Source organism: Aquarana catesbeiana, linkage group LG03 (assembly GCF_042186555.1).
Source record: "Aquarana catesbeiana isolate 2022-GZ linkage group LG03, ASM4218655v1, whole genome shotgun sequence".
NCBI lineage: Eukaryota > Metazoa > Chordata > Amphibia > Anura > Ranidae > Aquarana > Aquarana catesbeiana.
In genome coordinates this window covers 640,947,249-640,964,849 of record NC_133326.1, presented here as the reverse complement: position 1 = coordinate 640,964,849, position 17,601 = coordinate 640,947,249, and the positions used below count along the sequence as shown (strand labels likewise).

The window sequence follows — 17,601 nt, the reverse complement described above, 5'->3', positions numbered from 1 at the left end:
CAACTCATAACTATATTACCAAAAGTATTGGGACGCCTGCCTTTCCACGCACATGAACTTTAATGGCATCCCAGTCTTAGTCCGTAGGGCTCAATATTGAGTTGGCCCACCCTTTGCAGCTATAACAGCTTCAACTCTTCTGGGAAGGCTGTCCACAAGGTTTAGGAGTGTCTCTATGGGAATGTTTGGCCATTCTTCCAGAAGTGCATTTGTGAGGCCAGGCACTGTTGTAGACGAGAAGGCCTGGCTCGCAGTCTCTGCTCTAGTTCATCCCAAAGGTGTTCTATCGGGTTGAGGTCAGGACTACAGACCCGTCATATTCTTCCACCCTAAACTCACTCATCCATGTCCACCTTGCTTTGTGCACTGGTCCAAATCATTTGGTGGATGGGGGGATTATGGTGTGGGGCTGTTTTTGAGGGCTTGGGCTTGGCCCCTTAGTTCCAGTGAAGGGAACTCTTAAAGGGGTTGTAAACCCTCGTGTTTTTTCACCTATGCATTAAGGTGAAAAAACTTCTGTCACTCAGCAGCCCCCCAGCCCCTCTGTTTTACTCACCTGAGCCCGTTCCTTTCCCCGCCAGAGGCGTGCTCTACCTCTCTGGCCGAGGTTCTTGACTCTTGATTGGATAGATTGATAGCAGCGCAGCCATTGGCTCCTGTTGCTGTCAATCAAATCCAATGACGTGGGGGGTGGGGCTGAGTCAATCATTCTGTGTCTATGGATGCAAATGCTGGACTCGGGAGTGCACCCGCACGGTAACCCCCTGGGAGAGGGCTTCTTCTAGGGGGTTTCCAAATGCCAGGAGGAGCCGCGAGCGTCGCCAGGGGACCCCAGAAGATGAGGTTCGGGGCCACTCTGTGCAAAACGAACTGCTCAGTAGAGGTAAGTATGATATGTTTGTTATTGAAAACAAAAACAAAAAACAAGGGTTTAGTAACCCTTTAAGGCGTCAGCATACCAAGACATTTTGGACAATTTCATGCTCCCAACTTTGTGGGAACAGTTTGGGGATGGCCCCTTCCTGTTCCAACATGACTGCACACCAGTGCACAAAGCAGGGTCCATAAAGACATGGATGAGCAAGTTTGAGGTGGAGTACCTGTACTGGCCTGTACAGAGTCCTGACCTCAACCCGATAGAACATTTTTGGAATGAATTAGAGCAGAGACTGTGAGCAAGGCCTTCTTGTCCACATAATTGTCTGACCTCACAATTGCGCTTCTGGAAGAATGGTCAAACATTCCCATAGACACACTCCTAAACCTTGTGGACAGCCTTCCCAGAAGAGTTATAGCTGTTATAGCTGCAAAGGGTGAGCCAACTCAATACTGAACTCTATGGACTAAGACTGGGATGCCATTAAAGTTCATGTGTGTGTAAAGGCAGGCGTCCTAATACTTTTGGCAATATAGTGCACATTAATGTGATGGTCAGCGGCAGGAATGCTTCTTACACTTGTGGTCATTTGGAAGAATCATCCCCCTTACAGATAGTTAAAAAGATCAATGGTGTCAATGGGAACTTATCTGAAAGGCAGAAATTGTTCAAGGAACCCCTAGAAACCTTTGAAAGAACCCTAGGATTCCATGGAACCCTGGTTGAGAAACCATGCTCTATACTCTACTGCAGGCATCACTAAATGGCGGACCATGGCTTGTTCCAGATCCGGACCAAGCCACTGTTCCATCCGAACCCACGGTCACGCCATTTAGGAGCCGTTTCTATCCTCCAGGCTTTGTCGCTGTTATTATAATATCATTTTTATATTAGTCCTAGCGGCCAATCACCTGCTGGTTATTACAAAAAGTTTACCTCTTGCCACCCGCACTCAATCCAAAAATGTTCTGCCTCTCTGCTTTGTCTAAGATAGGAAAGTAAAGGGGGGCAAAGGACACTACTCTGGTTGTGTGTGTGTGTGTGGAGGGGTAAAATGTGAAGAGGGGCAGTGCTGTGGGAGGGGGGGGGTGATGTAAGGGGGAAAAATGCTGTGGGTAAAGAAATTTGAAAGGGGGCAGTGCTGGGGGAGGGTGATGTAAAGGGGAACAATGCTGTGGGTAGGGCGATGTGAAGGGGGTAGTGCTGTGGCGGATGGGGTTGATGTGAGGAGGGTAGGGGATAATACTGTGGGGGGTTTTGCTGTGGGGGGGGCAGTGCTTTGGGGATGTGAAGGGAGCAGTGCTGTGGGGGGGGTGGTTGATGTGAGGACGGTAGAGCATATTACTGTGGGGGGGGGGGGGGTTGTTGCTGTGAGAGGGGGGCAGTGCTTTGGGGAGGGGGAATGTGAAGGGGGCAGAGCTGTGGGGTCGGTGTTTGATGTGAAGAGGGCAGAGAACACTACTGGTAGGGGGATTTGTGATGTGAAGGGAGGCAGTGCTGTGGGGGGGGGGGGTTTAAAGGGGGGGAGTGTTGTAGGGGAAATGTGAAGAGGGCACAGTTCTGCTGGGGGTGATGTGAAGGGGCAGAGGACAGTACTGCAGGGGAGGGATGTGAAGGGGGCAGAGGACAGTGTTATGGGGCGGGGGTCATAATCTGAAGGGGTGCTTAAGACTGCTGGGAATAAAGGGTGTGTATGTGTGATGTGAAGAGGGTTCAGTACACTATTGTAAAGGAGGTGAGGGGTGATGTGCAGGGGACCTGAGAACACTACTGTGACGGGGAAACTAATGTGAAGTGGGGGGCTATGATGTATGGGGGGGGGGACTGAGGACAATGATGCAAGGGATTGTGATATAGGAGGAGAGGGCTTTTTTAGCAGACATTTTTTTATGTCTGCTAGAAGAAATTTTTTAAAAAGTTGAACCTCCGTGAATTTTAATTCAATACCCCTGCTCTACTGTACACTCCAAATATTTATTATCCTCTATACCAGTATTTCTCAACCTTTTTTAAGTCAAGGTACCTTTTAAAATTTTGCATCTTGTGGCACCCTATTGTAAAATGAAAAAAAAAGACTAATGCCGCGTACACACGATCGGAAATGCTGCCAGCAAAACTCCGATGAGAGCTGTTTGTTGGAAAATGTGACCATGTGTATGCTCCATCGGTCTTTTGCTGGTGGAATTCCAGCCAGCAAAAGATTGAGAGCATGTTCTCTATTTTAAGTCCCTATCCGAAAATGCGTTCGTCTGTATGCAATTTGGACGCTCAAAAAATCACGCATGCTCGGAATTCCGTTGGAAAAACTATCCAAGTTTTCTCTGATGGAAATTCCGATCGTGTGTATGCGACATAATAGTTTTACATATTGAAGCAACATCCACACACATAGGACACCCATCCATCACTCAGCTAATGTGACTCCAGTGCTGATGGAGAGGAGCAGCGGAGGGGAAAATAAGAATGCTGTGCAGGCGCCCAACGTCCTCCTTATCAACCGATGATGCCATTGGTTGTTAGGATGCCAGTGGCTGGAAGGTTGTAATGGTGGACAATGAAAAGGATTTCAGTTGCAATGTCTTTCCTGTGGAAGAGATACAGGGGTTGGTTGAATTTGGTAAACTTTGGTCTTTTTCCAGGTTTCCTGACTTTGTGTACTGAGTGTACTCTCAGCTTTATTGGATGCCAGTTTCATTTTCTTGGTCTTTTGCACATAAAAACTGCTAATATAGGAATGATCTCATAGGTTTGAAACCTGCTCTAAAAAACAACAACTGAATGAGAGAATATACATTGAATGAGTGATGAAAGAGGTCCTAGTTAGTCTGGGTAGTATGGATGGTTCTTAATTTAGACACTTGGACAAGAGAAGCCTTCCTGTTTTGCTATAAAATAGCTGATTTCCGCAAGCTGCTATAGAACTATCTCCTAGTATGTCTTTAAGAACTAATAGGGCGTATTTCCTAGGATTCTTTCCTTCTGCACTCTCTCTTTTAGGATTACATTGGGGAAATTGTTACAGTACAGGTCCCAGGAGAGAATTGAGATTGCTAGATCTTAACATTCGAAAAAAGAGCTGTGATGAGCTCTTCGTTTATCCAGCCTTGAGTGTGTCCTGCCAGAATGCAGCTAAGTGATCAGGATCCCTCAGTAAGAGAAAGATCTTCTTATTTCATTTTTTACACCGTAAGAATTCTTTATAAAATGTATAACATTAAAGCCTTCTTGATGGGGTAACATGTTGCAGTGCTGATCTTTTGTAGCTGTATCTGGATATGCAGGGAAGATGACAACTCTTCAGCTTGGGAAGAATGAGGAGAAGAGGACTCAGATCCAGGCAGTGGTTGGAAGAGGGGAGATAACAAGAAGGGGAGTATGTGCGAAACAGACAGGCAACTAGCATATTTAAAAAAGAAGTTAGAAATGGTAGTCTCTTTTCCCTTAAAACCCAACTCCAGGAATTACATTAACCACTTCAGCTCCGGAAGATTTACCTCCCTTCATGGCAGAGACATTTGTTGCGATACGGCACCGCTTTACTTTAACTGACAATTGCGGCGTGTTGTGGAAATTTCTATTAATGTATGTTGACAGATGTCCCACAGTGTCAGTTTTGCTGTAATACGCTCATGCGAGCATGTTCACACTTACAGATATTGGTGGAAGACCATTGGCTGTGGAAACCTTCCCTTGGACATGGCAGATCTGTTTGCTCTTTTAGGGATAATCGTTTATGCCTCGCCAAGGGACTGGCCACCTCATGGCAACTCCATTAACACTCCAAGCAGGCAGATCTGCATACATGGGAACTATAGCATAACCATACAAAAATTATGGTTCACTGAGCCATGATAGAGTATGGCTCACGTCATTGGTAGCAGTGGGACCATGACCATCTGCACACGTCACTACTGTAATTCTATTTGAATATATACATGTGTGTGATTGGTTCTTTTGAAAAAATACAAGTTCCCCATTGAAAACATAATTTTGTGACGAAACGCGTCTGGAAGGTACGTGCTGACGTCACCACATCGCCCCATTGAGGAGGACAGGAGTTCTGTGATGTTGGCGCTTCGTTTTAAGCTTCATTTGATTGTTCGCTTGTAAGTGATTTTCTTTTTAATGATAAAACAGTTTAAACATTATTACGCTATTGCTATTATTCCATTCTTTTTGGGACTGGTTTATCCAAACCATACAAGGTATGGAGCCTTCGGTTCAATGCTGTGAGTCCGTTCCATCCATCCATTAGCCTCATCATATCCAGTCGGTGATCCATTTGTTCATTAGGATATCTGCATTTTGAGCCTGCCATCTGAATCAACGTTAACCTGTGATTCAAGTCTGCTACAAATTCATCATACTGTGATTATTTTACAATCAAGGCCTGGGCTGGGTTTAAGCCATCTGTCTAATTGGCTTACATTTCTGGTAAGCATGCCATTCACCAGTTGGGGATACACTTCGTCATGTCAAATCACTGGGTGTAATTTTTGAACCATTGGAACATTTATCATTTTGGACTTTATTTAGCACTATCACAGAAGTTTTCATTTTATATGTTTTTTGGATTGTTCTATTTTTTACAAATTATTTTATTTTTTGCTTCATAGCTCATACTGAAAAGTAAATATTTTTTCAGGTTTATTTTTATTTTAATTTATCTAGCACAGCTTTTCTGTTCTATATTTGTTTTGTGTATATCCCACATTAAGCTGCTGCTTATTAGATTCTTCCAAGCGCAGTTTTCTCTGTTTTCTCCAAAGAATACAAGTGTCTGGTTGATTCTGAAGCCACCACCTTCCTTTGTTTATTCATGTTTACAGTATAAATAAAAGCAGTAGAGCATTCTATGGCAGGATTCTGCTAAGCTCAACGTGATACCAGCGTCTGTCTGTGTTATTTGGAGATATACAAGCGCGCTTTCCCGGCATTATACCAGAGAGCAAATTATTTTCTTATAAGGAGAGCTTAACATTTCCAGAACAGCTGTATCCAAATAAAATGTATGTCCTTTTTTCCCACCAATAGAGCTTTCTTTTGGTAGTATTTGATCACCTCTGCATTTTTTTTTGTTTTTTTTTTGCGCTATAAACAAAAAAAAGATCGACAATTTAAAAAAAACAACAAAATTTTTTCATTTCTGCTATAAAACATATCCAATAAAAAAAATTCTAAAATCTAATTTCTTCCTACATTTAAGCTAAAATATATTCTGCTACATATTTTTGGTTAAAAAAAAAAATCCCAGTAAGCATATATAGATTGGTTTGCACAAAAGTTATAGCATCAACAAACTATGGGATATTAAGAAAAAGTGTGTAGCGCCAAAAGTAAATGAACAGCGATGTGATGAGAATATTGTGTTATAAATGGACAGCACATTGAAGTCCAATTTTGTGAATGAAAATCAACAATAAAAAACCAATGTAGTGATATATATAGATTTAAATGCACAGTCCCATGATAGGATCAGCAATATAAACTTATTGGTGAAAACACAACAGTTCAGTGCAAAGATGTGCACAAAAATTTGGTGGTGACTTGAAAAGTGAATAGTTGATCCAGTACAGTGCTCCAAAATCATCCTCCGCACCCCTGTGAAATGGACACCCACCGGAAAATCTGGCTGCCGCTAGTTTTATTTTAAACTATGGGATATATCTATAGAATTTGTATTTATTTATTTTTACCAGTAATGGCAGCGATCAGCGTCTTATAGCAGGACTGCAATATTGGACACTAACTGACACTGTGTTTTAGGAACCAGTGACACTAATAAAGTGTTCAGTGCTAAAAATATGCACAGTCACTGTACTAATGACACTGGCTGGGAAGGGTTTAACATCAGGGATGATCAAAGGGTTAAATGTGTGCCTAGCCAGTGTTTGCATACGGTGGGGGAGGTGCTTTTACTAAGGGAATATATGGATCCTTGTCCCTGCTTTGCAGGAACACAGGATCCATGCCTTTCTTCCTGACAGAATGGCAATCTGCCTTGTTTACATAGGCAGACTGCTGTTCTGCCTCTGTAACGAACGATCAGCGTGTGCTGATGGACATCACCACGGTACCTGCTGATTGGCTCCCGTTGTGCAAAATCACAGCGGGAGTGAGCCGCCGGTAAAACTGCTTTAGGGTGGTCATGAAGTGGTTAAAAAAAAAGCTACTCTTGCAATGGGTCCTCCCACACTGAAAAGGGTTAAATACTCTTTAAAAGTATTCTACGGTCACAGCACACACTTTCATTTTTATAGCATTAGCTTTGTAATAACAATACAAACAATAGTTATTATTGACAATCCAATATGAATGTACCTGAAATTGTTCCTGTTGTGAGTTCTGCCTGTCTGCTGGCCGTCTCTTTCCACATCTTCCTTCCTTTCATATCTCTTTCCACTACTTCAAGTTCTAAGGACTACATATCCCATGGTCCTTGTTGCCTGCAAGCAGTGATTTCTGTACTGACTCCGCCTCCTGAAACTCCTCCTCTCAACACCTCTGTAGTTCAGAAGGCAGGTTCTGTGAACTGTGTGACACATCAGTGCTTACTCACAGGACATAGTGACTATGTGTCAAAGAATTCAAGGAAGGAAATGTGTGGGGATCTTCCCAAAGTTTACAAACTTCAAGATCGTTCAGATTAATAGGAGTAGACTTGAATTAATTGAAATAAAATGTGGAAATGAATATAGGATTTTACATTTTGACTATAGATATGCATTTAGATTTGGGAAAGCATAAAATAAAGTTTAATACTTACCTTGTTCCTTGCTAAAACAGGCTCCCTTCATCTATGCAACTGGTCCCCCAAAGCCTCTTCTATAAGGTGCTCCATGCTGTAGTCTCACAATGATGCCATCAAGTACAACCAAGGGACAATAGCCCTGCATTGCACATGAGGACAGTGAAGGACTGTCCAAAAGCTGGAACAGAGAAGAGTCTGGAGCAGTTCCCAACCTGGGGCCTGTTGGATTGGGAAATAAGGTATGTATTACCTTTTTTCTCATCCCCTAAAGTTAATGAGCGTTTTATCCTTTCGGTGTGTATGGTGGTGATGGCCAGGGAACAGATTCATCACTGCAAGGGCAGTTTTTTTTTGTAATTCCTGGAGTTGGACTTCTAAGTCTTCCTAGAGGAGGCAAAGTAGTAGGTTCACATTATGGCAGGCAAAGTGAGAATCCTATACGTTCCTTCTTTCCTCTCCCCTATCACTCATGCACTGCCAGAGCTCCCAGAAACTCCTGTATAACTTTTGACTTTTCAAGAAGTCAGAACTTTCAGAGGACTATGTGCACTACAACTCAACATCAGTGATTGTCCATTGGCATTTTAACCGTAATGATATAATAAAAGGCCCACTGATTCTTTGAGAGTTTAGTAAATGTCATATTCTCTACCTTATGAATATGCCCCTAAGTCAGTGGTTCTCAACCTGGGGGTCGGGACCCCCCCGGGGGTCAAATGACGATCTGCCAGGGGTCACCGAATCCTGGGCTGTTCCTGAATCCCGCACCGCTCTCCCAGCCTTTTTGTGGCCGTACAGTTGGGCAGTTCCTGGAGCCGGTGACCACCCACTCAGCCTCTTCGCAGCCGCCCATTCAGTTCACAGCATGGCTGGGGGGTAGAGACTAAAGGTCAGCTGACTGGGGAGGAATGTGAAGTGGGAGAGGCTGGAGGAGACCCTATCTCCTGATTTCGGCATAGGTGTCACTGCTGCGAGTAACCACAAAGTCGGAGACACAGTGAGTAACACTACCTGTGGTTATAGTTGCCATTAAAAGTCCTCACTACAGTTCTCAGATCAGCAGATGACCTTGATCAAGAGCAAGTTGGCTGATCATAACTTCCCCCAGCACTGCCACTGATCCCACCCCCCACCAACACTGCCACTCGTTCAACTCCCCGCCAGCACTGCCACTCATCCCATTCCCCCCACCATGGAGTAAGAGAAAATAAAATAGAGAATACATGGAATGGAGAGGAAAAGAGGAGGAGGAACAAAGAAAAGGGAGAGAAAGAATACGAGAACAAGAACGACGGCTAGAGAGAGGGAAAGGGGAAAAAAAATCAAGAAATTGGGATAGAAAGAGATAAAGGGGAAAGAAAGGAGAACAAAGAGAAAGAGTGGTACATCCTAAAATGTACCATAAGGGGTTTTAATACTGTACGAGTGGAAGGGACTCAGGGAGCGCTAAATGTCCGTGGGTTATGGGCGCAAATCACTTGTCTTGCCTTGGGTGCCAACAACCCACGCTATGAAAATAATTTTACTGTTAGGGGTCCCCACATCTTGGGGAATTTTATCAAGGGGTCACGACACAAGAAAGGTTGAGAACCATTGCCCTAAGTGAATGTTATGAAGAGACTTTTTGGATATTTGCACCCAAATATGATCCTCAATGAATCAAACAGCAGTGAAACTTGTTTCCACTGACTTGTAGGAAGGGTATACTCACCCTCTGGCCAATAGCATTTATAAAAAAATAAAAGCCTAAATCAGTGCTATTTAAAGAGGAGGAATGACGTATGTTATCAGTTGGAAGTGTCACATGGTAAACACCCTGTCACCCATGTCACTGTCAAGCATTTTTCTTTGACAAGTCTTTTCCTCAAGAAATAATAGTTAAACATTGTGAGGCGTTCACTGCTTTTAAACTGACTCTGAAACATATGAAGCAAGATCATAGTGAGTCGGTCCATACCAAAGTCATACTATAGTTATAGGTGGAGCCTGGGTGGGGGGCATCCTGTCTTTATTCCCAATTCCATCCTTTCCTATTGTTCCTGCTCTATACAAATGTGCTGTTTTCTTGGGGACATATTCCCTTTTTTTCGAATTTCAGTGCCTGGAACAATTATACTGGTCAGGGGAATTCAAGTTTTAGAAACACTGGGCTCCATTCACAAAAGTATCTCGCATGCGATATGTAGGTGTTCAGACACATTTTCCATAAATAACGCATGCGAACCTGAAACTGTCAGTTAACTATACCGTTCTGCGGTATTTATCCCAAAACATTGATAGCGTTAAAAATAATTAAATGTATGCGGTAATTAAGTAGTGATCGAAGACATGCAGTATTTATGAAATGTGTTCTGGATGAGTCATCAGCTGTCAGTGGGGCTCCCCACTGACAGGTGAGTGTAAAAAAAAAGAATTGCTGGCAATTTGAAAAAAAAACGTGGTGGGGTTCCCCCCACAATGTTTTTGAGAGGAACCCACACGCCAATTTTTTCTTTAAAAAAATTATGTGGGGTCCCCCCAAAATCCATACCAGTCCCTTATCTGAGCATGCAGCCTGGCAGGTCAGGAAAGGGGGGGACGAGCGAGCGCCCCTCTCCTGAACCATACCAGGCTACATGCCCTAAACATGAGGGGGTGCTTTGGGCCAGGGGGGGCTCTGCCCCCCAAAGCACCGTGTCCGCATGTTGATGGGGACAAGGGCCTCTTCTCCACCACCCTAGCTGGTAGTTGTGGGGGTACTGTTGAGTATGTGAAAACTCTTGAACGGGTGTTAAACTCAATTCACAGAAGGAAATGAATAAATAAATGTATGCAGTAATTAATTACTGATCAAGGGCATGCGGTATTTATGGAATGTGCACTGGATGAGTCATCAGCTGTTAACGGGGCTCCTCACTGACAGGTTCATGTAAAGAAAAGAATTGTCGGCAATAAACAATTAAAAATGGTATGGGGTCCCCCCCCAATGCATACTAGGCCATTCGGTTCTGGTATGGTTTTTAAGGTGAATCCCCACGCCAATTTATTTTTTTAAAAATTGTGTGGGGTCCTCCCAAAATCAGTAGCAGACCCTTATCTGACCATGCAGCCCGGCAGGTCAGGAAAGGGGGGGGGCAAGCGAGTGCCCCCCCTCCTGAACCATACCAGGCCACATGCCCTAAACATGGGGGGGGGGTGCTTTTGGGCAGGGGGGCTCAAAGCACTCTTCCCCGCAACCCAGACCAGTGGTTGTGGGGGTTTGTGGATGGGGGCTTATTGGAATCTGGAAGCCCCCTTTAACAAGGGGGCTCCAGATCCTGCCCCCCTATGGTAATGAGTGTAGGGTACATAGTACCCCTACTCATTTACCAAAAAAATGTAGTGGAAAAAAAGACAGGAGCCAACTTTTGACAAGTCCTTTATTGAAAAAACAAAAATAAATAAGTACCCCAGTGTAGATCCATTATCAATCATGATGCCCAACGACCCGAAAAAAAAAACTCTGCTCCCGCTGTCTGACAGCTCTTCCTCCTCTATATAAAAGCTATGTAAACTAAAGAGCAACGCCACCCAGAGGACCTGCCCTCTTGTGACATCACCGACAAAGCATTCCCCAGTCAGTGACATCACACAGGGTGGAGGGATTCCAGAGGGATAAGCCCCCGCCCGCAGACCCCCACAACCAATGGCCAGGGTTGTGGGAAAGAGGCCCTTGTCCCCTTCAACTTGGGACAAATTGTTTTGGGGGTGTGTTGAGGGCATGTGGCCTGGTATGGTTCAGGAGGAGGGGGGAGGCACTCATTCGTCAACCTCTTTCCTGACCTGCCGGGCTGCATGCTCAGATAAGGTATGGATTTTGGGGGGCCCCCACGCCATTTTCAAAAAACGTATTTGGCACAGGGGTTCCCCTCAAAATCCATACCAGATCCAAAGGGCCTGGCATTGATTGGGGGGGACCCAATGTTTTTTTTTCCCCTTAATATTTCATTGCCAGCAATTCTTTTTTTTTACGCTAAGCTGACTCATCGGTTGTGAAGGACGTGGCAGCCGTCCACTCCTTAATAACCATGACAGTTACTGGTTGTTAAGGACACCAGCGGTGTCCACTCCTTAACAATGCAGTATTTACTGCTGTAAATAAATACGCTGGCTACCACTAGGCATTAAATTACCGCATGTTTTCACTTCTAAAATACCGAATGACTTCATAAAACAACTCATGCAGTATTTTAGTAGCATTTTTTGTGAATGCTTAAAAAATGTACCGTATTTCTTAAGGTGCTCCATACCGTCTCATAAATGGAGCCCACAGTCTTTTGCTCATTCAAGACAAAGTGAAGGTGTCTCCTGATTGTATGCCTGTGAAGGTTCTCATTTATCCAGGTCATGGTATATCTAGTAGTAGTTTGTCATTATTCAACCGGATGCTGAAGACATTTCACAACTTATACAAGCTTGTTCTTCACCTCATTATTTATATCCATACAGGTAGCACCGACACCTTAATCCAAACAAAAATTCGTACCTTCAGCTATGTGAATCAAAGATAGCACCTATGAATCCTTAATGACACAACAAATTGAATTATCAAACTAGAGGTGGTTCTGCAAATTTCACACTTCCCATCCTGTTCTTGGACATCTGCCTTTCCATGGTGATTGGATTAAGACGGTGGTGCTAACTTTGTGGATATTATTGTTGGGGTGTTTTCCAGACACTCATTAGGACTGAAGAAGTAGTTTGGATAAGCTACAAAATGTCTTCATCATTACAGAAAAAGTCCAGTTAAGTGTGATTACTACTTTCTAGATGCATCCTGATCCAACCCCCCCAGTAAGCTAAACTCACCTATCCATGTTCTCTCGCTGCCCCACCACTCTGTGGAGACCTTGATATAATGGAGTAGGTTTCTGGGCATGGAGAAATGTGGAACCTCTCCCATGTTAAAGTGTTCAGAATCCCAACCTTCCAGCAAACTCACCCGTCCGACTCCCGACTCCATTGGAGCCCTTGCTGTATTCAAGCAGAGCTTCCATTTATGTAGGAGAAGTTCTCCCACACGTGACAGTGATTAGAACTGTGTGGTCACTCTCCAGCCCCAAACACCGCCATGTGGGTGAAGGCTATGACTGCATTTGACATTGGATAAACATAGTAGTAAAATTTACGAGTGGTATGGCAACAGGAATGGGTGAGTGTGCTTTACTTGTGGGTGGGATATTTGGAGATTTTCAGGTATATACAAGTTAGCTATTGTAGTGCAACTAATAATAAAAGTCCATTATACACAGTCCATAAGCTGTGATATAATCACATCACCGCTGTGACACACGTGAAAATATATCCAAATCTCCAAAAGTGTCATGCGTCACCAAACAAGTAAATTGAATGCTCACCTCAGTGTTTGACCTCATGAAAAAGGTCAAAGAACATGTAAAATCATTCTCAGGGCAATAGTGGCAATCGAAAAGCCAAAGCCGCTTGCTTATATCACCCCTTCAAGGTCCTCCTCCATGGCTCCAGGGACTGCTTTCTCTCATACACTCAACGATACCACTCTTCAAAAGACATGGATATGCATATGAAATTCAAATGCAGCAAGGCTAATTCTATTATGTGTTCCCCGGCTCACCACACAATAAACAAAGATGGCTGCGGGATGACGTCACTCCGCCCCCCACTATACATGTTACTTCCTATGATTTGACTTCATTAGTAGGGGGTATCAGGAGACACTATCACTTTGCTCTAAATGGGAATGTCTCTTTAAAGATGGAATTCATTATCGGCATATTTATTTCAGGCCAGTTGTTCAAAGTATTAAAGCAAGAGGATCAGCATAACTACATATACTGTACATGCTGTGCGGCCATGTAAATGTAGCCTAAAAAACACTCAACTCAAATTTGCACAGTGAGAAGTCAGCAATGGCGGCTCCCATATTTCTTACAGGAAAAGTTTCCTTTAAAGGGACAGCTGAGAAAGTGTGTTACCTATTTTATACCTCCTTCACTTCACTGACAGTAAGACACTTGTATAACAGGAAGAACTACCCTCTGCCCTTACATTTAAACAAAAACAAAGCTATAATAAGAGATGTCCATCATCCGCTGAATTCCCCTAATGACATAGGAGGCTGATGTGTGAAAAGTGTGTTATAAAACAAATTCTGGTGGTTCATAGCGACCAATCAGCCTTCTAGCTGTCATTTCTGCACTCTAGGTCTGAAAGTGATTTAGGGACTCTAACTCAATGTTTCCTGCTCATTTCACACTTTTTGTACATTAGTCTTACTCTATTCTTTTATACATTAGCCATTATACTTATCCTAAAATGAGAAGCTGTCCTCTATTATATAATAATGCCAGCTTTTAGGTACTGAGGTGAATTTATCAAAACTGGAGCATCCAGAATCTGTTCAGAATCAGTTCACAGCAACCAATCAGCTTCTACCAATCATTTTCAAAGCTTAACTAATGACACTGAAGGTAGAAGCTGATTGGTTGCCATGCACGTGATGCACTCTAAGGTCCCATTCACACCTGAGCGTTTTGTAGCTTGAAGCCTGAAGCTACAAAATGCTTGAGGGGAAAAAATCCATTATTCTCTATGGAGATGGTTTACATCTCCACTCCAAGGCGCAAATTGGGCAGATTTGGGCATTTTTGGAGCAGGAAGCAGATGACAAAATCTAAAAACATAGCAACAAATGATGAAACAGATGATCATTTTTCCAATTGGCTAATAAAAAAAACGCCAAAGCTCAAAAACGCCGGACAACGCTGCATGGAAACGCGCAAATATGCCCGAAAAAACACCGGAAAAACACTCAAAAACTATACGCTCAGGTGTGAATGGGGTCTTATAGCAGTGTGTGTAGTGAATATGACTCCCAGGAGGAATATTTTTTCTCTCTAGGTGAAGCTATATGGAAAAAAAAATGTAATTTCTAATCCTGAAATGAATCAGGTATTAGCCAGAAAAGAAAGTTAGACAGTACAGCAATAGGTAAAATGTAAAATACAGCACAGCCTACATATTATAATGGTGAGGAGTATGCAACATACAGCACAGTTTACAAAGTGCAATGTTCAGGAGTATATAAATACAACACAGATGACAGAGTGCCCTGGTCAGGAGTACATACTGTAAAGTACAGCACGGATTACAGTGTGCTGCGGCCAGGGGTATAAAAATACAGCACAGATTACAGAGTGCAATGGATAGGAGTATATAAAGTACAACACAGTTTACAATGTGCAGTGGTCAGCAGTATATAAAGTACAAGAGAGATTATAGAGTGCAGTGGTCAGGAGTATATAAAACACAGTACAGATTACAGAGTACAGTGGTCAGCAGTACATAAAGTACAGTACAGATTACAGAGTGCAGTGGTCAGGAGTATATAAAACACAGTATAGATTACAGAGTGCAGTGGTCAGGAGTATATAAAACACAGTATAGATTACAGAGTGCAGTGGTCAGGAGTATATAAAACACAGTATAGATTACAGAGTGCAGTGGTCAGCAGTACATAGAGTACAGCACATATTACAAAGTGCAGTGGAAAGGAGTATATAAAATACAGCCCAGTTTACAGAGTGCAGTGGAAAGGAGTATATAAAGTACAGCCCAGTTTACAGAGTGCAGTGGAAAGGAGTATATAAAGTACAGCCCACTTTACAGAGTGCAGTGGAAAGGAGTATATAAAGTACAGCAGAGATTACAGGGTCAGGGATATACACTGTGCAGGGTGGTCGTTGTTATGTATCCATACATTGGTGATCAGTGGAAAAATGACCTATTACATTGATAGTTAGTGTAGTGGCCCCTTACACATTTAACTGGCTACCAACATTGGGAAGCCCCTTCCCAATGTTGGTAGCCAGTTAAATGTGGAGCCATTTGCTCCATCTGTTTACCCATCGATTTCTACTACTAGGGATTCATTGCTAGAGATTTTAGTAGCACGATTGAGCTACTAAAATTTTTTTGCTTAGTCCTACTGTAATGAGGTGATCCCACATGGTTAAATCTCTCAGTAGCTAGAGATAAAAATTCTTCTCTCTATCCCCAACCTACTGTATACCTTCACCTTCAGAAAGGTGAGGCTGGGCCTAGGAGTGAAGTATTCTGTACCTTTTGGAGTGGGTCATGGCTAAAAAAAGCACCCCCCCCCCACCCATCCCATATGGCAATGCCCAGGCCAGGTGATTGGCCTTTAAGGCACCTAGGGCAGAATTTGGGGGGTGCGGGGGGCTGTTTTTCAAATGCTCAGGCAGCAGAAACATCATTTTGTCTGGCACTTAGTGACCATACCTGCCTGCCATACTCCCATGGACATGCTAAGTTCATGGATGTAGAGACCACCCTGGGCACTCTGTCAGCACTGCTAAGCACATTCCTTTTCTCTAAAGTGATGAAAGATTGGGTGTAAAACTACGGTATATATTAGTTCAATTCTTCTGTGTATGTTATATCTCCAACACCATGCCTTCCTAAAGTGCAGGGTGCTTGAATCTTGCAAAAAACAAAAGTGCTTCACCCGAAGTGTCATATAAATCTGCTCACCAGATATCTCTAGCCACTAGGTGACCACCAGGCATATAGTAGAGGCAAACCTTCCTCAGTTAGCTAAGGTCTTCCAAGCCACATGTAGCTCCTATCTACACTGTTTCCAGTGTCGATCAAACTTCATTCAACCATAGATGGTGAATGGTAATTCCACAAAATATTTCACTCTGAAGTGTAAATCCAACGCTCCTTCTCCTGAAATCTGTGAAAATTGGCTTCCCCATAAACGAGCCACAGAGAGGCAATATAGTGTAATATGTAATATATATTTATATTTATGTTGGACTGGTTTGACACTACATCTATGGTATATTTGCTGCTACAAATGGTACACACACCTAGGTGTAGGTGATTTTGATATATATATGTGTTTTGCGCCCAATCTTATATAACTTTATGCCTTATTATTTGTAACTAATTTTTTGGTGCGGCGTCACAATATTGTTTTGATCTTACTTTATTATCACAATATTGTTTTGATCTTACTTTATTATCACAATATTGTTTTGATTTTTACTTTATTATCACAATACTGTTTTGATTTTACTTTATTATCACAATATTGTTTTGATTTTACTTTATTATCACAATATTGTTTGTATTTCAATTTGGCGCCGTTTCTCATTTCATATTTTCACATTCCTTTTCTCTGCCACTGACAGGCTGTCAAAGTTGGACATTCTGCCAGGGGCGTGACATATTTAAGTGCTCTGTATTATGTAACTAGTACTGTCTTCTGCAGTATGATATATAGGTGTACTGACAGTGACATACTGACATGGTATGATCTTGCCATACAGGTATGTAGAAAGAATAAGGCCCAGTTGTTTCTTTACATCATTTCTATATCCATCCCTTTCAGTGAATGGGCACACTTTTGCTAGTAAATTTTATTTATAGAGCTGCTGATTTTGCAACACCTTATTTGTCAGAAAGAAGGTATTACCCTTTGAGTGTGTCTGCTATTGTACTTAGGTGACACAATGACAGCATTTTATCATACTGCCTGCCAGAAAGCAGCAGACGAATTATAAGCTGTGTCTGACGCAGGTCGGCCAGACAACAATGGTGATCAGGGTCAGCTCTCTCTAGGAGACCAAACCCTTCTTCATCTACAGCCTTGTTTGTTATTGCAGAGCAGAACAATGGGCAGCAGCGCTGGACAGGGGAACCGCACTCTCAGCTGGCGCCTCGGTCACACTCCTGCAGTGACAGGGTACTGCGATAAGGCACATGCCACTGCTGATGTTATCTGTGATAAGGAAGACATCATTACATTCTGCCATAATATACAATACACGTGTCCTTCACTATGAGCTGAATAACTGTTAGAGCTCCGCACATTACTGGCACCGACAAAGTGTTTGCCAACTCATCCTGAACTGTTTGTAATAACTGTCACTTGGTCAGTTGGCGCAAA

General features: G+C 42.9%; 1 protein-coding gene across 2 annotated transcripts in view; it reads left to right on the top strand.

The window, feature by feature from the left end:
* S1PR2 (sphingosine-1-phosphate receptor 2) overlaps positions 1-17,601 on the top strand; it is a 103,202-nt gene that overhangs the window by 27,071 nt on the left and 58,530 nt on the right. The window contains exon 2 of one of the 2 annotated variants that reach the window (XM_073622547.1): positions 7,664-7,867. The exons of the other annotated variant lie outside the window; for it this stretch is intronic. The gene's annotated coding sequence lies outside the window, so the exon portion shown is untranslated. The remainder of the gene's footprint in view (positions 1-7,663; positions 7,868-17,601) is intronic. 2 annotated transcript variants of the gene reach the window in all.